Here is a 19355-nt window from a genome sequence, read left to right as displayed (position 1 = left end):
AGACGTTATCCCCTCTTTTTTTCGTTCATGTTGTTCATTATTTTTCATTGCATTTGGTCGTGGTGGACGTCACATGACACCCGCTGAAGTTCCTCGTAGACCCTCTCACTCAGGTTTTTTGTTGCAGACAGCATCCAGCCCTCTCAACGTTACGCTGAGCTACCGTGCCGGCAAGACTCCTAGACATCAACCCTCTTAGTCTGCTAGGACAAATGGTGAGCTTTCGTATCTAACTGTATTAAACGTAGATATGTCACGCTGAGTTCAAAGTGGACTCATCGATCCTGCCGCAGCTCAACAGCTGCTGTTCTCTGAAACTTAGTCTTTAACTGATGTACCGAATTGCACTGTTTGAGCCTAGGTATCGCCTTGTGGAATTACATGTTAATTATCCAGTGTGTAGGTTTATATACAGGTACTGTGAATACTGAACTGCAGGCATACGACCAGCCACGTTCGGGCTTCCGTGTGAGCAGCCGATTACGGATTTGTTTTCTGTTAACAGCTTATCATTCCGCAGTGAGTTGAGTGGAGTTTATTAATGAGTCAGTTACTCCCAGTTTCGTGTGCAGTATATTGTCATAAGGACTCAGTTTTTGATACCTGCATGATTCCTTTCCTATGAGACGGCCTGTGTATTTACATTTCTTTGTTGTACAGTGCTGAGTTGTTATTTGTGTGTACTAACTTTACTTGGCAAGGGACCTGTGTAGACCAGTGGATTCAGAAGCATCTGCTGTTGCTGAATGTATTGTATCCGTCATGCGCCACTGTCGGGCGCTGGTATTGTAAACGACTCGGCGTGAGACTATTTCCCTTTGCCAATTGGTAAAAGTTAGCTAAGGTTTTTTAGCATAAGACAAGATATTAAATTTAATTTTTATGTTCAGGTCATGTTCTGATTGTGATGTTCCAGTAACACACACCAGTGAGTTTAGCTTATTTTTGTTTCTTTTAATGCCTTAGTAATGTTTAAAAGGTCAATTGTTGTACAGTTTAGTAAAAACTGGTCGATTTTAACTGAAGTAGCGTAGGACATTCTCCACAGGCCGTGAACTACTTTTCTTGAATATTGTGTACGGTCGCACATTAACCGTTGCTCAGAAAAATTCAGATAATTCATTGACAATATCTTTTGTTTATTGTGACTTCCCGTGTTTAATTACATGAACTATCTTTCCTTGTAAACAGCTATGGGTGCCACCCGGGTTCAGGTTGCTCAAGTATATACATAATAAACAGAATTTTGATCTGCCAGGAAGTTTCATCCTTAAGATTTTGTTTCTTTTGTAGCTGCCAGTTACCAGTTGATAGTTGGAGTGCTGACACCAAACTTTACATACAGTCACGTAACCAGTTTTGTTGGCCGCTAATGCTGTATATGTACGGATCGTGTCAACCCCTTCAGCATCAACTACGGCCTGAGGACGGCGGATTGAAGCGCTGAAACTGTAGGCTGTAGGCATTTCATTTTCTTAGAATATAAAGGGGAATAATCCACAAACTATAGTACCTGAGAAATACGACTTCCGCCAATCCATATTTCGGGAAGTGCTAGGTTTAAGTAGTGTGTCACCGGACGGATAGAATTCGCTGGGGCTCCTCCAAACTGGAAAAACATATTTTTTCCTGTCGCCAAAGGAACCTTTTCGAATAACGGTTCAAGGTATTTTTCAGGCGCTATAGGAAGCTACGTGAACGTAACAGGCCCTGTTAACTTAAAGTTGGTCATAGAACACAAAACATTTGCAGCGCATCTTTCTGCAAAGTGTGTCTCCTCAACGGCGTCTGAATTTATGCTGGAACAGTAACGTTTTTTACGAATTTCAGTGCTGTTATTACAAGGGAAAGAGTGATAACGGTGTTAAATTGTTATTTGTAACTATACAACAATAAAGCTTTGTCCCTTTCTCGGAGGTACTTAATCCGTTGTAAATGATGGGGATATAGGTCCTGCATAAATGGAGTCCAAAATATGCTTGTTTCTTGAAAAAGCTTGTTTTTGTTGAAGAAGTACATTATATCAATAAAATAATATCTTCTACTTCATCTAGAGTCTATTCAGTTGCACATTAAGATGAAATGTGACTACTGGGCATTGCATGGATCTTTCACACTCCAGATGAAAACAGTTATCCAGGTACTAGTATACAAAGTTGTCGACAAGTAGCAGCAAACATCCCATGACATAACCCGTACGCAAGTAGTGTTTCAGCTTAATCAGCAGTTTCCCACACGTGCTGCGTGCTTGGAAGGCGCAGTGAAACTGTGTGACAAATCACGACCACAATGACAGTTAAAGATTCAGTTATGGAAACTCAAGCACCTCCTTACATCCTTACGCGAACAGAGAGGAAGTCATTATCACGGAAGACCAAGAAGGATTTCCTGAGACCTTCCAGCCATCTAACAGGCTCTACAGCTTGAATGACGCAGCAGCACGGCCCCTGTGAATCCTGAGTTGTGCTCACCGTGCTGGAGGCTAACTATCCAGACAATTGAGATATCTAGCTCGGTTCTGACATCAAGTACGTACAGTAGCATAATGTAGTATAGTGCTGTGTAGTATGGTGCTTTATAGTGTAGTATTGTATTACAAATTACAAATTTAAAAAAAAATGGTGGTCTAACAATGCCGTATAGTGCAGTAGAATATTAGCGTATGTCTTCTGTATTGGGATGAACAGTTATCTGTGCACCACACGGCCAAAGAGAAGCTTGAAGTGTGTGTGTGCTTTTTTATCTTTCCTTTAAGAATTATTGTTAGTCTTTTTCTTTCAATGCAGATATTTTATGAACAAGCCCCTCCTCCCCCCCCCCCCCTCTCCCATTGGAACATTATGGATGGTACTTCATAATGCTCAGTTAAACCAATAGATTTGAAATTATGTTACAATATTAAGTGCCGTATTCATGTCAATTCTTTTGCAACACTTGTTCTGTTACCGTATCTAGATAACACACTAAAAGAAGATAGCAAATAATTAAAAAAACCTTTGCAGCTTGAATATCAAAACAAAACTGGTAACCGAACAATAAACCTACGGAAATAGAAGTACAAACAAGCTACTTGGGGTCTTACCTCCGTAACCAGTTGTATCTCTTTAAACGGACAATTATTAGAGGTATGTTATTTAAGGTTTACTTAGAATTCGTCAACACTACCACCTACTACAACAATTATTGTTCCTCTCGCACCTTCTTATTTCTGAAGGGGCGAAATTATCTGCTATTTGAATGTTACGTCATTTAGCTGTATTGACCTGTTCATACAGCCAACACGCAGCAACTTATCTTGCGATACATGGATGTGAGTGACACTGAGAAACGATAAACACCGCCGTAGCTGATTCATCGGCCAGCCTGAGAGGGGTTCCTCAGCGGTTTCTCACGCTCGTTTATCGGAATGCTGGGCTTGTCCGCAAATTCCACCGAACGCAATGAGAAAAATTAAGAGTTAAAATACAATAACACACAGAACAAAGATTACACGCACACATATGACGTGCACGACTTCTCTCCGTTAGTTATGTTGACAACTGGGGCCTGCGAAGGGGTATTCAGACACCAAGTTAAATAACTCAAAAAAGCCGTATCCTGAATAAAAGTGCACCATACTGAAAGTTATTAAAGATGGGCTGAAGAAGAAGGACAGTTTTTACTTTGCTTGTGAGCGTTTGGGAGCGCCCTTATTGTTAATGATGCGTCAGACACTAATACTTCCGGTCTCCTCACTCATTAATTTATAACCAGTAATCCAGCTTCCGAATTATCACAATAGTACTGTCAGATGCGGGCTGCGGTGTGACTCTACATTTATATTTTGGCGATAATATAATCTCATACTTTAAGTTGTTGGTATGGATATGGAGATCTTGATCATGCGTATTAATACTAACCTTAATATCAAGGAATACAACATATAAGGATTTCATGTAACACAGGAAAGACGTTACTACCTCGGGATATAACTTAAACGGGAAATTGTTCCGTTGTGGTTAGTATAGAAGAGCTGATACCACACTTTATAAGGAGCGATATGAAAGTGGCCTTAAAGTACAGAATCCATATGTCAATGAGGTTAAATTGATATGGGCATTTAGGCAATCAGCCCATTAACGTACCAGGTTGAGGATATCAGTTTAGTTAAACAGCGCGTCCTGCTTCGTGAGGAAGTCTGTAACTGCCTGCTGCTTACCCTCAACCGACAGGAAACGTCTACCTTTCAAGACCTCTCTTAAGAGACTGACGGCGTAATGATCAGATAGGGAGAGGTCAGGAGAATAAGGCTGGTGCTCGAGGGTTTCCCAATCTGAGTTGACGTAAGTTTCGCGTAAAGGTTAGGTCTAGTCGTAAGAGTAGCGCTTTATCACAATCAAGTAGCACACCCCGACGCAGTTTTACGGCGTTTCTCCTTAGTTGGACGTCGTAATTTCACCAGCAGTCTCTTACAAATCGTTTCTCTCTGTTGGATGTCTATCTGCTTATCGGTGTTGGTCCTTCGACAGTCAAGGAATGAATAACAGCTCGTTGCTACTGTTTGGACGCATTTGGTAATAAAGTCGCCATAGAGCAAGTTTCCGTTTGAATATCACACTAACCCTGCTGAGGCCTTCTCCACCAGACATCACGGTGCCTATAGTATCAGCAACCAAACTGACAGCCTGCAGCCGCGGGTTTCCCACTTCGCAGGCACACAGAAGCACTACACAACCGACTGGTAGTATTGATGAACGGCCACAACAACAACACAGCAAAGACACCAGCGGCCACCAGGGCCCACTACCGGCCGACATAAACATAAGGAAGAGGTCGCTGGAGATCCCGAAATAATTTTCACACGTCAAACAACGTGATGGAAAATAGTTCCGAGGTACTCATCCGCCGAAGCGCTATAAAGGCCGGCGCTCGGCCGCACATCGGCAGTTCATCGGCCGCCAGCAGACGTGGATAACTGCCGCCCCGGCAGCCCGGGTTGGATCTTCTCGCTGATCTCTTCATTAAGCTTGGTATATCGGAGAAGTCGCTGGCGGAGACTAGTAGCAAATTGTTTCAGTGGTTTTCTATATTATTCTTGTATGCAGTTGTGATTGGAAGACGGGTCACTGTTTTGTGTTGGTGTTAGACTTGGAGAATTTGTTTTGCTTAATTGAACGGTCGAATAAATTGTTTTCGGACTTTGATCATTAGTTTCTTTTGCTTACGCAGACATATCAAACCCGCTTCGAAGTCGCGCTACGTTGCAGCAACGCCCTGAAACGGAAACTTTTTTACCGCCCCTTATAGCAGCTAAACGAGCAGCAGAGAGCATTCGTAACGCTCACCCCACCAACGCCAGCAGCACAATTGGTACTGCGGGAACTGGCTTTGTTTAAAGAGCCATTTCACGTCAAAGAATGTCCTTTGTACTTCCTCTTTTTTTCTAAAACAAAAAAAATGGGGTGGAAAGAAAGAGGCTTGTGATACGATGCCGTGCTAATTGTATAAAACTAATTACGTTTTATTGTGCGAGTCGTCCCTGGGAGCAAAGAAAGGCTAATTAACCGGCGACACGAGGTGGTACGCGCCGTGGCTGCCAGGCGGCGTGGTCGGCAGAGGCGGTGGCGTGCGGGCAAGGCCCCGGTGCGCGCGAGCCCGGGCTGCCAACCCGGCAGCAAGGGGGTCTCCTGCTGCCTGCCGCTGATTAAGATTCACCTGCGCCCTGTCGGCGGCCGACGAAGAACGCGCGCTCAGAACCGTAACGAATGTTTAACGCACTCAAGGCGTTATGAGGCTGCCAGGTGAGCTACGATTTTCCGGGGAAGTGAAAGCGGCGGCTCACGCGGGAACGAATTATGATATGTGGGGGTGTTGTTGTTGTTGTGCTCTTCACTCCTGAGACTGGTTTGATGCAGCTCTCCATGCTACTCTATCCTGTGCAAGCTTCTTCATCTCCCAGTACCTACTGCAACCTACATCCTTCTGAATCTGCTTAGTGTATTCATATCTTTGTCTCTCTCTACGATTTTTACCCTCCACACTGCCCTCCAATACTAAATTAGTGATCCCTTGATGCCTGAGAACATGTCCTACTAACCGATCCCTTCTTCTAGTCAAGTTGTGCCACAAACTTCTCTTCTGCCCAATCCTATTCCCTACTTCCTCATTAGTTATGTGATCTACCCATATAATCTTCAGAATTTTTCTGTAGCATCACTTTTCGAAAGCTTCTATTCTCTTCTTGCCTAAACTGTTTATTGTCCATGTTTCACTTCCATACATGGCTACACTCCATACAAATATTTTCAGAAATGACTTCCTGACACTTAAATCTATACTCGTTGTTAACAAGTTTCTCTTCTTCAGGAACGCTTTCCTTGCCGTTGCCATTCTACATTTTATATCCTCTCTACTTCGACCTTCATCATTTATTTTGCTCCCCAATTAGCAAAACTCCTTTACTACTTTGTCTCATTTCCTAATCTAATTCCCTCAGCATCACCCGACTTAATTCGACTACATTCCATTATCCTCGTTTTGCTATTGTTGATGTTCATCTTATATCCTCCATTCAAGAAACTATCAATTCCGTTCAACTGCTCTTCCAAGCCCTTTGCTGTCTCTGTCAGAATTACAATGTCATCGGCGAACCTCAAAGTTTTTATTTCTTCTCCATGGATTTTAGTACCTACTTCGAACTTCTCTTTAGTTTTCTTCACTGCTTCCTCAATATACAGATTGAATAGGATCGGAGAGGCTACAAAGCTGTCTCACTCCCTCCTCAACCACTGCTTCCCTTTCATGTCCCTCGACTCTTATAACTGCCATCTGGTTTCTGTACAAATTGTAAATAGCCTTTCGCTCCCTATATTTTACCCCTGCCACCTTCAGAATTTGAATGAGAGTATTCCAGTCAACATTGTCAAAAGCTTTCTCTAAGTTTACAAATGCTAGAAACGTAGGTTTGCCCTTTCTTATTCTAGCTTCTATGATAAGTCGTAGGGTCAGTATTGCCTCACGTGTTCCGGTATTTCTACGGAATTCAGACTGATCTTCCCCGAGGTCGGCTTCTACTAGTTTTTCCATTCGTCTATAAAGAATTCGCGTTAGTATTTTGCAACTGTGACTTATTAAACTTTCATTGGGATTGGAATTATTATATTCTTCTTGATGTCTGAGGGGAATTATGCCTGTTTCATACATCTTGCTCACCCGATGGTAAAGCTTTGTCAGCACTGGCTCTCCCAAGGCTGTCAGTAGTTCTAATGGAATGTTGTCTACTCCCGGGGCCTTGTTTCGACTTAGGTCTTTCAGTGCTCTGTCAAACTCTTCCCGCAGTATCGTATCTCCAAATTCATCTTCATCTACATCCTCTTCCATTTACATAATATTGTCCTCAAGTACATCGCCCTTGTATAGACCCTGTAAATACTCCTTCCACCTTTCTGCTTTCCCTTCTTTGCTTAGAACTGTGGGAGTAGGGGGCAAAATGTGTAACATCTGAGGCAGAGAAGAGGACTCGACACGGCGATGGCTCGATAGGAGTATCGCTTTAATACTATTTTTTCACATTTATTTCAATCGAAACACACACAAGGCACAGTGTTAGGCTGTGTACTAATTATTTACAGTAATTGAATTTGTTTATGGTTGTTCAAAGCGGAGACCCGGCAGAAAATTACGTAAAGGCTTATTACCTGTTAAGTAAACAGTTTAGAGCTTTTGACACTTTAAGCCGCAGTATTCGGGAGCGGCAGCAGTCAAACAAGAACGCCGATGACCAGTGGAGTTTGCAGAGCAGCAGTCAGCGTATAGCGCTATTAACTCTCCGGCTAATTAGGCTAAGTAGTCGAGGTACTGGCAGAAGTACAGCTGTGAGGACGTGGCCTGAGTCGTGCTTGGGTAGCTCAGTTGGTAGAGCGCTTGCCCGAAAAATACAGAAGGTCCCGAGTTCGAGTCTCGGTCCGGTACACAGTTTTAATCAGCCAGGAAGTTTCATAATTAGGCTGTATGACCCAGTACCTGAAGTCCCTAATCTGTAGGGAAAAGGCATCTACTCCGAAGGATAATGCAAAACAGAGAGAAGTAGATGATGTTATAACGAAATCGTCACTGCTCAGTACTTTAGCAATGACAATTGGAAAAGAAAGATCCGTTAACTTTATATATTTTTATACGTAAATTAGATTTTAGCTAACGGTAGTTGGCGGAAAATTTGGAAAAAAAGGGTTTCAAAGTGTGTCGTTAATGGAAACAACCAAGGGTGGCCAGTTCCTCACCGGAACAAGAAAATTCAATTGAAACGGAACTTTATACTGGTAAGCAGTCTTACGGAAGAATAGTTATTGGCCCGACAACGTAGGAACAATACCTAACTCACATTTTCAAGTACTTCATACCGGACATGTCATAGTAGTCAAATAATAAACAAATAGCAAACACGCACTACATATTGTATTAATTTTCAGCGATCAAATAAAGTAATATGGTTTACTGGCTGTTGACAGAAAGTTTTTTATACGTTACTCAGAGTAATACGGATGTCGTAATTTTAGCAAGCAGAAAGATTGTTTGAATTTATTCATTGGTAAGGACTGTCATCTACCTGGCGGTTACTATACTATTTCTTTGTAATTTCAGTGTCCAAGTTACATAAATTTTTACTTTCAATTTTACATTATGAATGTTTATTTTTAGCAAATAAATTAATACTGGCTTTTGCATCATTCTATTTCTGACATTATTCATACTACAGCCAAAAATTTCATTATTACTTAATGGTCCGAAAGTTGTAAAAAATATGTTTAGATAATCCAAGAATTTAATGTCACTTCATTTTCAGTTCATTTTCTGATTATCTCGGTTCGTACGAAGGGATAGGATGGATGATACTTGGATAATGACTTGGAAAAATTATTTACGTCACAATATGCACGAAAACAATGCTGTTTAAGCAATAAAATACCAACTACGCTGGTCAACCTATTACAGTTCTAGATATAAAAAGTGTAGGCCTTACTTCACTTCATCATGACATTGGTTTGTCGAGTGACTTCATTTAGCGGTAAAATTGGCCACGGGTTGATCTTGCCATACCATAACCAATTTTATTTATTTAACCGCATGGTTATTACGCTCACCTATTTTGGCTCTGAGGACTCTGTGAGCTCCCTGGTCAGCCGAGAGAGACCATGGCCGAGGAAAGCGATTTAAGTGGATCCCGCAACGAGGAGATGGTAGTTGCCAACTGTGGGGAAGACAGGCAGTTTCCCTCGTGCTGAATGGTCACAATACCGGGAGTCTTTTTAGCCAGTGATTGTGTTTGAGGTGGCCTGGTTGACTGGAATCTACATTGCTGCTGATTTTCAAGTGACACCATTTATTCGCAATTGTTTCTCTGAAAAGAAGTCAGCCTGGACTTACAAATGCTAGTTAGCTTCTGTAGCGAATGTGAGAATGTGGACGGGTTGGCAGAGAGAGTAGATTGTCTGGCCTGTAACTACGGTTTTCAGGGTTATACTGGTCGATCATTTCAGCAAAAGTTAAGGTGATGTTACTGGATCGGATAAGGAAGTGAAAGACAGTTGGCTAGCGGTCATGTAGCTAACTGAAAATGGTGACTGCATTTTGAACGCCCTTGCAATTGAAACTAAATGAATTTTGTGTAAGGCCTGTAACGTTCACTGTGCTTTCTGCAGCCTTAGTATTTCTGTTTTATTCCTAATGAATTTGTTATGTTTTCTTAATTGTAGAAGCTGGCTTTTGTAGAATTCGACTAATCTTAGATTTCAGTGAAATTGTTGCTATGTATATTTCTTTTTAACCCAATGGCTCTGCCGCAGTGGTAATACCGGTTCCCATCAGATCACCAAAGTTAAGCCCTGTCGTTATTGACTAGCACTTGGATGGGTCACCGTCCGAGTATTCACAATGGTTCGAATGGCTCTGAGCACTATGGGAGTTAACATCTGCGGTCATCAGTCCTCTAGAACGTAGGACTACTTAAAACTAACTAACCTAAGGACATCACACACACCCATGCCCGAGGCAGGATTCGATCCTGCGACCGTAGCTGTCGCGCGGCTCCATCCTGACGCGCTCAGAACCGCTCGGTCACGACAGCCGGCCCTCCTAGTGTGCCGAGCGCTATCGGCAAGCGCGATGCATTCAGCCGTTGTGAGGCTAATTAAGGAGCTACTTGATTGACGAATATCGACTCCAGTCACGAAAATTGACAACGCGTGGGAGAGCGCTTTGCTAACCACATGCCTCCCCATACACTCATCCAGTGACGCCTGTTGACTGGGGATGACACTGTGAGCGGTCTGTACCATTTTATCTTCCGATGCCTATTCCGACGGAGTTTTTTTCATATATTTCTTTTAGAACAGGAATTCTTGCACAATTGTAGTTGAATAACAAATCCTTCTGTTTGGATAAGAGCCTTTAGCTTATCAGTCCTGTTTTCTTTTGATGTGCTTGAGTATGTGTTAACCTGTTTCTTATTATGATGATAAAATTTTTTTTTTGCAAGACGACCCAGATCGAGCGACTACCCGGCGCGACCTATCTCGCCGGTCTCATACATTCTCCACATCATGAATAGTTGTTTTGTTGCCAATTTCCCCAATTATTTTAGAAATTCCGAAGAATTGTGGTCTGTCCCTTCTGTTCATTCCATCTCGTCTCTTCCAAAGCTTCTTGTCCCTATCGACTACTGTTTCTTTTTTTATCTCGCCATCATAGAAATGTTCCCCCTGGAAGGCCATCTGTGCACTCTTTCCACCTATGCGCCCTCTTGCGTGCTTTTAACGGTGGACCTGCCATTGCCTTGCTTACATTTTCGCATCAGGATGTTTTGCTTTTATTATGCTGCGTGAGTCTTTTTGACAATCATTTCTCTCTCGGTCTGTTCAAATTCTTAATGACCAGTTTTTCTGTACTCTTAAATTTCCCTGAACATGACTTGCTTCTTTCTTTCGTCTATCAACAAAACTTCGTTCGCGGTTACCTTCTCTCTATCTGTGTTTTTCTTTCCAACTTCAGGGGTTTCCCTCTTTGAGACATTTGTATACATCTTTAAGATGTCCCCACTTCTTAAGACAAAACTTTCTCCGTTAATGCCAACATTATTGTCGGGCCGATAGTGCACATCACCTGCTGTAATGTCTCCACTGTGGCCGCATCATCAACAGTAATCACTATGATAGGTTGAGTTATACAGCAACGGCCATCTCGCTTTGCAAGACGTGTGAGTAACCATCGGTGATATTGGGTCCTGTTGGCCACAATGTAGTCCCTCTGCGGACATTCGATTGTGTCGTCACGGGAAGATGAGAGGATCTAGTAATCAGTGCTTTCTCAATATGCGTCGTTTTCATTGTCTGGCTTGTGATGAGGATAGTGTGTGGAGAATGCTGAATGCTGTTTAGTCAAAATCCAGGGTTCACCAGGGCCACAGCGCCCTGTCCTTGCCAGTCGGAATAAGTGTCTTGCAGAGCTCCACTCTAAAGTCGATGGGTATCCGGAGCGACGTTCTTCGCAGTCAGGGTCCCGGTGATGAGTTACGTTCATCTTCTAAAAGCCGTTCTATTGATCTGTGGTGCGCCTTTTCTGGCACACCAGCTCTTTGGCACGACTATCGATAACCCGTCTGTACCACGATCTTTGCCTGTGTTGTGATGTGGCGGCGGGTATTTGCAGTCGGCGAGTTAGTCGTCGGACTCGCTACGAAGCGGAAGGACGTGCTTGAGGGGACAAAGGAGCAAAACATGCGGGCTCGGCCAGCAGCGGCGCAGCCGGTCTACCTTGCAGGACTGTCGCGTGTTTGTGGGGCACCTGCCTGATGTCAACCCCGGAAGCTACTCGTCGCATTGCTTTCGTACCTGTTTTCTCCAACAGATCTTTCCTCGAGACCATCTCGAACAACGCTCTCCGTCGAAAGTGGAACTGGTTCTGCTGCCTTAGTTTCGTGGAAACATTTGCGTTGTAGCGACTGTAATTTGTAGGTTGGTTTCCCTAATATATGTGTTGTGGAAATAAGAGCAACCGTCAGGGTGTGTGTGGTGTGCCTAATGTAAGATCTTCGGTACACACACCATAAGAATATTTGATTTGTCGCTCTAGCGAAGTAGGCGAGTGTCAGCAGTAAGTCTCGTGGTCTTATCGTGGCGTGTTTATCTTCTGCCGTTAGGTCAGACGATAGAAATGCCACTTGCACGCTTAGAGTAGCAGACTAACGGTGACAAACTTTAAACAGAACTTGACTAATTTCCACACACATTTATTAAAATAATAAAAAGCATAGAAATTATTAGCTTGATTCTGGATGCTGTTTACAATTGGCAATCTGAAGTTCCTTTGGTCTTGGTACGTTAATGTTTTTCTCACATATCTCTGATACTTGACAAAGTGTCTGTTCATTTATCTTTATGGGTATGTACAGGAATATGATAATCTTATTAGGCGCAGACTGCAATTTGACTACAGACTAATGCAGACTAACGCAGGTCTGTACACTTGTTATTATATCTTGAGCGTTCAGATATCACTGCACGAGTGTGATCCGTGAGGAGAAAAAGTTCTACGTTAGCTGAAATCTCATTGGCTGCGTGACATATTAATACGCGGATCGGCGGAAGCAAAATTTTGTCCGTCTCTAAGACAGCGCCATCTCCTAGTGTGTAGACGGACGAATGCTGCGCCTGCGCTGTTGTGCTTAGCAGGGCGCGCTCTAGGGGAAAGTTGTGTACGCGTTGACTACGCGGAACTATGTACACAACAGTGTGTGATCGCTTGGAGACCAGCAGTCACTACTTCCTTTAAAGAAATCAGCATTCCCAAAAGATGTAATTACAGTAAGGTATTGAGGATATTAGAGCCATAGTCTAGTTGTAATTTTCTGCGTACCAAGATTACACAGTTGGCAGTTACATTGTAGACCTATGCAACAAAATTAAAGTCAACAAAACCTAGTTTTGTTGTGAATTAGTGTATTTTAATAACGTGATATTATCTTGAAATTATTTCCATCTCATCTTTGTACACACTGTCGGCCTTAATCATATGTGTAAATATTGTTTGGCAAACTATGAGAATGTAAAAGTCTGATACTACTTTTTGGTGTACAAGTCTTAGTTTAAATTTTTTACACCCTTGATAGTTCTACAAAATTTAAGTCGCTTCTATTGAAAACGCTTACTGGTTTTTTCAACTCACATTATTGTTTATTGATCCCTTATCTAATATTAACTGGTGTTTGCTTTGTATTTGCTGTGTATTCTGAGGTCTGTTTGTGTTCCAGTTTTCTGAAAGTTCGGTTGTGTGGGAGCGCCGCTACGTTCCGCCTCGGTGCACAGAAGCTGTGACGTGCCGTTAATGGGAAGTGACTCCCGATTGGGCCCCGGCGTGTAGATATTGTGTTGGACGGCTGGTCTGCTGCTTACGGCATTTTAATTTAAGTCACCTTTTGCCTTGGGATGCCTGGCGTCACTGCCCATTTCATAAACATTTAACGTGTCTCATGTATATTTTTTTTTTAAATTTAAATTTCCTTGCCAATGAATTATATTAAGTGTAAAGTATTGTGCTGGTTGTGTTATTGCTCTAAAAGATTTTTATCTGAGCCACCTTTTTAAATTACTTGAGATTGTAGTTTATTGTTCATTAAGTAATTCTAATTTGCTGCTTGCTTGAGAAGGAAGGTATCTGCCATTTTGTGTATTGATTGTGTTGATTGTATGTTAGCTGTTTTATAAATGTGGCCTTGAATGAATTGTTAATTTATTGATCAGATAGTTGTTGTGTTTAAGGAGTAACATTATAAAGACCTTGACCTTCCATGCTAATCCCGACTTCCTAAGTCACAAATATGACAGAGTTATTGGGGACGCAGATGCGTGGAACAGAATATAAGCGCTCATGTCAGAGAAGGCCAGAGGCAATTGTTTGGCAGCCACCACAGCCTGTCTAAGATCTTGTGACACATTGTGTGCCAAAATTACTGGTAATACGCGTGTGTCCAGAGCTGTCGCCATGTACCTTTTACCAGGTGTCACACAAGTGAAGAGCGTGAATCACCATACCCAGTTACAGACAAGGCGTATAGAGCAGGATGAAAGGCCCAAATAAAATTTCCAGCAAATAAGCTGTATTCATACAACCCTACGAAAAGATAGGCGACGTCCATGGAGTGGAAGCTAGGCCATTCACAACATTTGGTGGTGCCCGACGGTGCATAGACATTAAGGAATTGTATGTAGAGTGCCATTACCGCTAATCCATCAAAAGAGGGGAGATACGTTATTTCGGAGGCTATGCTCCAAATCGCAAAGCTGGTGACTGCAGGGCCACCGGGCGTTTTATTGTTTAACCATAAAATCCGGGGAGAGTTTTCTTTCACACATCTTGAACGAATGCAGAGTCGACCACTACTGCTCATACTGTTCCTTACAGGAATTGGATCCTCGCAGGAGAGTTATACACGACGATACTCATTGCCACGGGGTTGTGAACCTAGTGATGTGGTGGCTGGGCAGGGTTATCCATAGTGACTGTGCCCTCCCAGTGTTGTCCACACTAGATGGTCCAGAGGTACTTCAGCGTGCTCTAGGTGAGGGTCTTTCCTGGCCACGTCGTCCTTGGCCCTTCACATGTGCCCAGTATTCGTCGTGGTTGCTAGGAGGGGAACGAACAGCTTCAGAGCCTGCCCTGAACCCTTCCTGCTGTTCATTGTTCACGTCAGAAGGCAGTTGGACTGACATCGACGGCCCCATCGTCCGTTTTGCTGGGGTTGTGGCGGTGGTAACGGTCTCTGCCTCGTGGTCGGCATCTTTGAGATAAGTTCTTCTTCTTTCAGTGAGAGGGAACAGCATTTTCCAGGACGTTCCTGCGGTGTCACTTTCAGCGTTTCGGTTAATGAAGTTTTCGTGCGTACCCTTCTGTGTCGGATTATAGCATTGACCCACACCTCTCTTGCACAAAAGCTTTGATTGGTATGATAAGTGAATCGATTGCCATCTTGCGGTCGACGGTGTCTTCGGAGTTCGATGGTACCGATGCCGTTTTATGGAGCTCTGCCACTAGCCAGACTGGCTGACCACCCAGGCGCCGTCTGCAGAGTGTTATCCTGGTACGTCAACATCGGTGTGTTGTGTCACGACAGGCTGACACATCGTGAGAGCCGTGCCGAAAGTCACTGGCGTCGGTGGAGAAAACACGTCCTGCGGTAGAAGTAGAGTGACAAAAAGCTCGAAGCACTCGGAAAATAGGTGACCCTCGCCTTGACATCCGGAAAACATTCCTGGCTGGCCGTCATAAATATGACCGAGCAACCCCCTATCTTGTAGTATGATGGAATGTGTCGTCAGAATTCAGTTCATACCTGGGGTACTCCATTGAGGACTATATAGGTCTTAAATTGGGCCCATTTTTCCGCCACGATGTCTGCCGCCGGGAACTGGAAGGATAGTTCGAATATGCGTTTAGTCTGCAGCGAATGCTGACGATGTCGGCAGCCGAGGTATAGGCCTCCGTCTTTAAAAAGCACTCTACATCGAGTATTTTTCGTCTACCGATGTTGATCCGAATAGCGAATTAAATATTGATTTTCTGTATTGATTCGACATGATATTGTCGCACTACTGCGTCACGTTAATTTCGGCCGGGGAAATTAAACAAGGCGCCCTCTCGCGCTGCAGGTGGAAACAGCGCATCCTTTCTGCTAGGCTACTAAGAGCAGATTGTCTCTAGACCACTGGCTAATTCGTAATCGTTTAAAGACTTCAATTAATTTAAATACCCGTATGTGTTACATTTCATTTTGCTTTTTACTAAGCAAAAATTAAATTTCATGTTTCCGATTCATTATGTGTTCAGGAATAAAAGAAATTATTCAGGTAGGGAAGGGAGATGAAAATTTAATAGTCATAGGTGACATGAATTCAAGAGTAGGAAAAGGGAGAGAAGGAAACGTTGTAGGTGAATGTGGATTGGGGGTAAGAATTGAAAGAGGAATCAGTTTGGTAGAATTTTCCTCAGAGCATAAATTAATCACTTGGTTTATGAATCATGAAAGAAGGTTGTATACATGGAAGAACCCTGGAGATATAGAAAGGTATCAGACAGATTATATAATTGTAAGACAGAGATTTAGGAACCAGGTTTTAAATTGTAAGACATTTCCAGAGCCAGATGTGGACTCTGACCAAAATCTATTGGTTATTGTAGATTAAAATTGAAGAAACTGGTGAAAGGTGTAAATTTAGGGAGAATGGAGATTGGAGAGCATATGGGAACAATTGACAGGAATGGGTGAAACAAATACAGTAGAAGAAGTGTGGGTAGCTCTGAGGGATGAGGTATTGAAGGCAGCAGAGGATCAAGTTGGTAAAAAGACGAGCGCTGGTAGAAATCCTTGGGTAACAGAAGAAATATTGAATTTATTTGATGAAAGCAGAAAATATAAAAATGCACTAAATGAAGTAGGAAAAAAGGAATACAAACGTCCCAATAATGAGATCGACAGGAAGTGCAAAACTGCTAAGCAGGCATGGCTAGAGGAAAAATATATGTGGAGGCCTATCTCACTAGCGGTAAGATAATAATTACTGCCTAAAGGAAAATTAAAGAGACCTTTGGAGAAAAGAGAACCACTTGTATGAACATCAAGAGCTCAGATGTAAACCCAGTCCTAACCAAAAAGGGAAAGGAGAAAGGTGGAAGGAGTATATAGAGGGTCTACACAAGGGGGATGTACTTGAGGACAATATTATGGGAATGGAGGAGGATGTAGATGAAGATGAAATGGGAGATACGATACTGCGTGAAGAGTTTGACAGAACACTGAAAGTCCGGAGTCGAAACAAGGCCCCAGAGTAAACAACATTCAATTAGAACTACTGGCGGCCGTTGGAGAGTCAGTCATGACAAAACTCTTCAATCTGGTGAGCAAGCTGTATGAGACAGGCGAAATACCCTAAGACTTCAGGAAGAATATAATAATTCCAATCCCAAAGAAATCAGGTGTTGACATACGTGAAAATTACCGAACTATCAGTTTAATAAGCCACAGCCGCACAGTACTATCGCGAATTCTTCATAGACGAATGGAAAAACTGGTAGAAGTCGGCCACGGGGAAGATCAGTTTGGATTCCGTGGAAATGTTGGAACACGTGAGGCAATACTGACATTACGCCTCATCTTAGAAGAAAGATTAGGGAAAGGCAAACCTTAATTTCTAGCATTTGAAGACTTATAGATAGCTTTTGACAATGTTGACTGGAATATTCTCTTTCAAATTCTAAAGGTGGCAGGGGTAAAATAAAGGGAGTGAAAGGCTATTTGCAATTTGTACAGAAACCAGAGGGCAGTTATAAGAGTCGAGGGGCATGAAAGGGAAGCAGTGGTTTGGAAGGGAGTGAGACATTATTGTAGCCTCTCCCCGATGTTATTCAATCTGTATATTGAGGAAGCAGTAAAGGAAACAAAAGAAAATTCCGAGTAGGTATTAAAATCCATGGAGAAGAAAGAAAATCTTTGAGGTTCGCCGATGACATTGTCATTCTGTCGGAGACAGCAAAGGACTTGGAAGAGCAGTTGAACGGAATGGACAGTGTCTTGAAAGGAGGATATAAGATGAACATCAACAAAAGCAAAACGAGGATAATGGAATGTAGTGGAATTAAATCGGGTGATGCTGAGGGAATTAGGAAATGAGACGCTTACAGTAGTAATTGAGTTTTCCTATTTTGGGACCAAAATAACTGATGATGGTCGAAGTAGAGAGGATATAAAATGTAGTCTGGCAATGGCAAGTAAAGCGTTTCTGAAGAAGAGGAATTTGTTAACATCGAGTATAGACTCACGTGTCAGGAAGTCGTTTCTGAAGGTATTTGTTTGGAGTGTAGCCACGTATGGAAGTGAAACATGGACGATAAATAGTTTGGACAAGAAGAGAATAGAAGCTTTCGAAATGTGGTGCTACAGAAGAATGCTGAAGATTAGATGGGTAGATCACATAACTAATGACAAGGTATTGAATAGAATTGGGGAGAAGAGGAGTTTGTGGCACAACTTGACAATAAAAAGGGACCGGTTGGTAGGGCTTGTTCTCAGGCATCCAGGGATCACAAATTTAGCTTCGGAGGGCAGCGTGGAGGGTAAAAATCGTATAGGGAGACAAAGAGATGAATACATTAAGCAGATTTAGATTGATGTAGGTTGCAGTAAGTACTGGGAGATGAAGAAGCTTGCACAGGGTAGAGTAGCACGGAGAACTGCATCCAACCTGTCTCAGGACTGAAGACATAAGAAATGGCTCCAGTACATTCAGGACGCTAAATAGAAACCTGTACTAAGCTAAGACGAAGTACATAAAATGCAACAGTGTATGATTTTCTCGTTATTACACACATTTTCCATTATCTGTTTTATAAGCCAAAATTTTTACTGCATCAAACCAGTCTCGGGACTGAAGACCACAACAACAACAACAACCCGTTACTGATGAGTTTGGCAAAGATTTCCAAACAAGAAGAGATGTATGCAGCAAAATCAGTAAGACTAAGGTTGATATAAAACGTGAACAATTGTTTTTTCTAATAACCAGTCCGATATATCAGATCACGGAAATATTAAAGTAAATAAACAGCTCTTCTGACCCGAACAATACTCTCTGTCAGAGCATACGTAGTGACTTTTTGCAATACTGACATAGATAGCAGAAACGATTCGCCAATTATCAGCCCAAGTTTCTGAAATTACCTGTGCATAAATATGGCGACGGGAACTTTACGCCAATTATCAGTTATAGGAAATAGTATTTCACTTCAGGAGGAAAGGAACTTGGCGAAGTAGTTTGATGTGCACAAGTATCAAGTAGCCAACGAACTGTCTAAATAGATTTGTGAGAAGGACAACCAAATTAACAGAACTATTTAAACAAAATTTAATGAATGAGAAAAACTAGAAACTATCAATGTAATTAATGAAGCTGTGATAGTGTGTTGAGCAATGTTCATTCTGAAGAAATGGCAAGTGGGGGGATGGGTGGGAGGGAGGGGGCAAGTGCAGATGGCAGATAAAGCATCAACGAAACTCTGTTGAGTGGTGCAATGTCATTTCAGAAGAGTAAATAGCTAAAGGGGTAAATGGTGATGTATGAGAAAATGTGCTGGATACAAGACCATTTGAACATAGCATGACATGTCAATCTGGCCCAGATTAAATATTCACAACAGTTACGATACGACATAGCAGCTCGGGTTCCCATTAATGAAAGTTGGTGTGATGGTAGCATCAGTCGTAAGACTAGCACTGTTGAAGAAAAATCTAATATGATGTTCAAAATTCCAGGATTTTTTAACTCATAAGTGCA

Source organism: Schistocerca gregaria, chromosome 7 (genome assembly GCF_023897955.1).
Source record: "Schistocerca gregaria isolate iqSchGreg1 chromosome 7, iqSchGreg1.2, whole genome shotgun sequence".
NCBI lineage: Eukaryota > Metazoa > Arthropoda > Insecta > Orthoptera > Acrididae > Schistocerca > Schistocerca gregaria.
The sequence above is the reverse complement of the archived record's forward strand: the minus strand, read 5'-3'. Positions refer to the sequence as shown.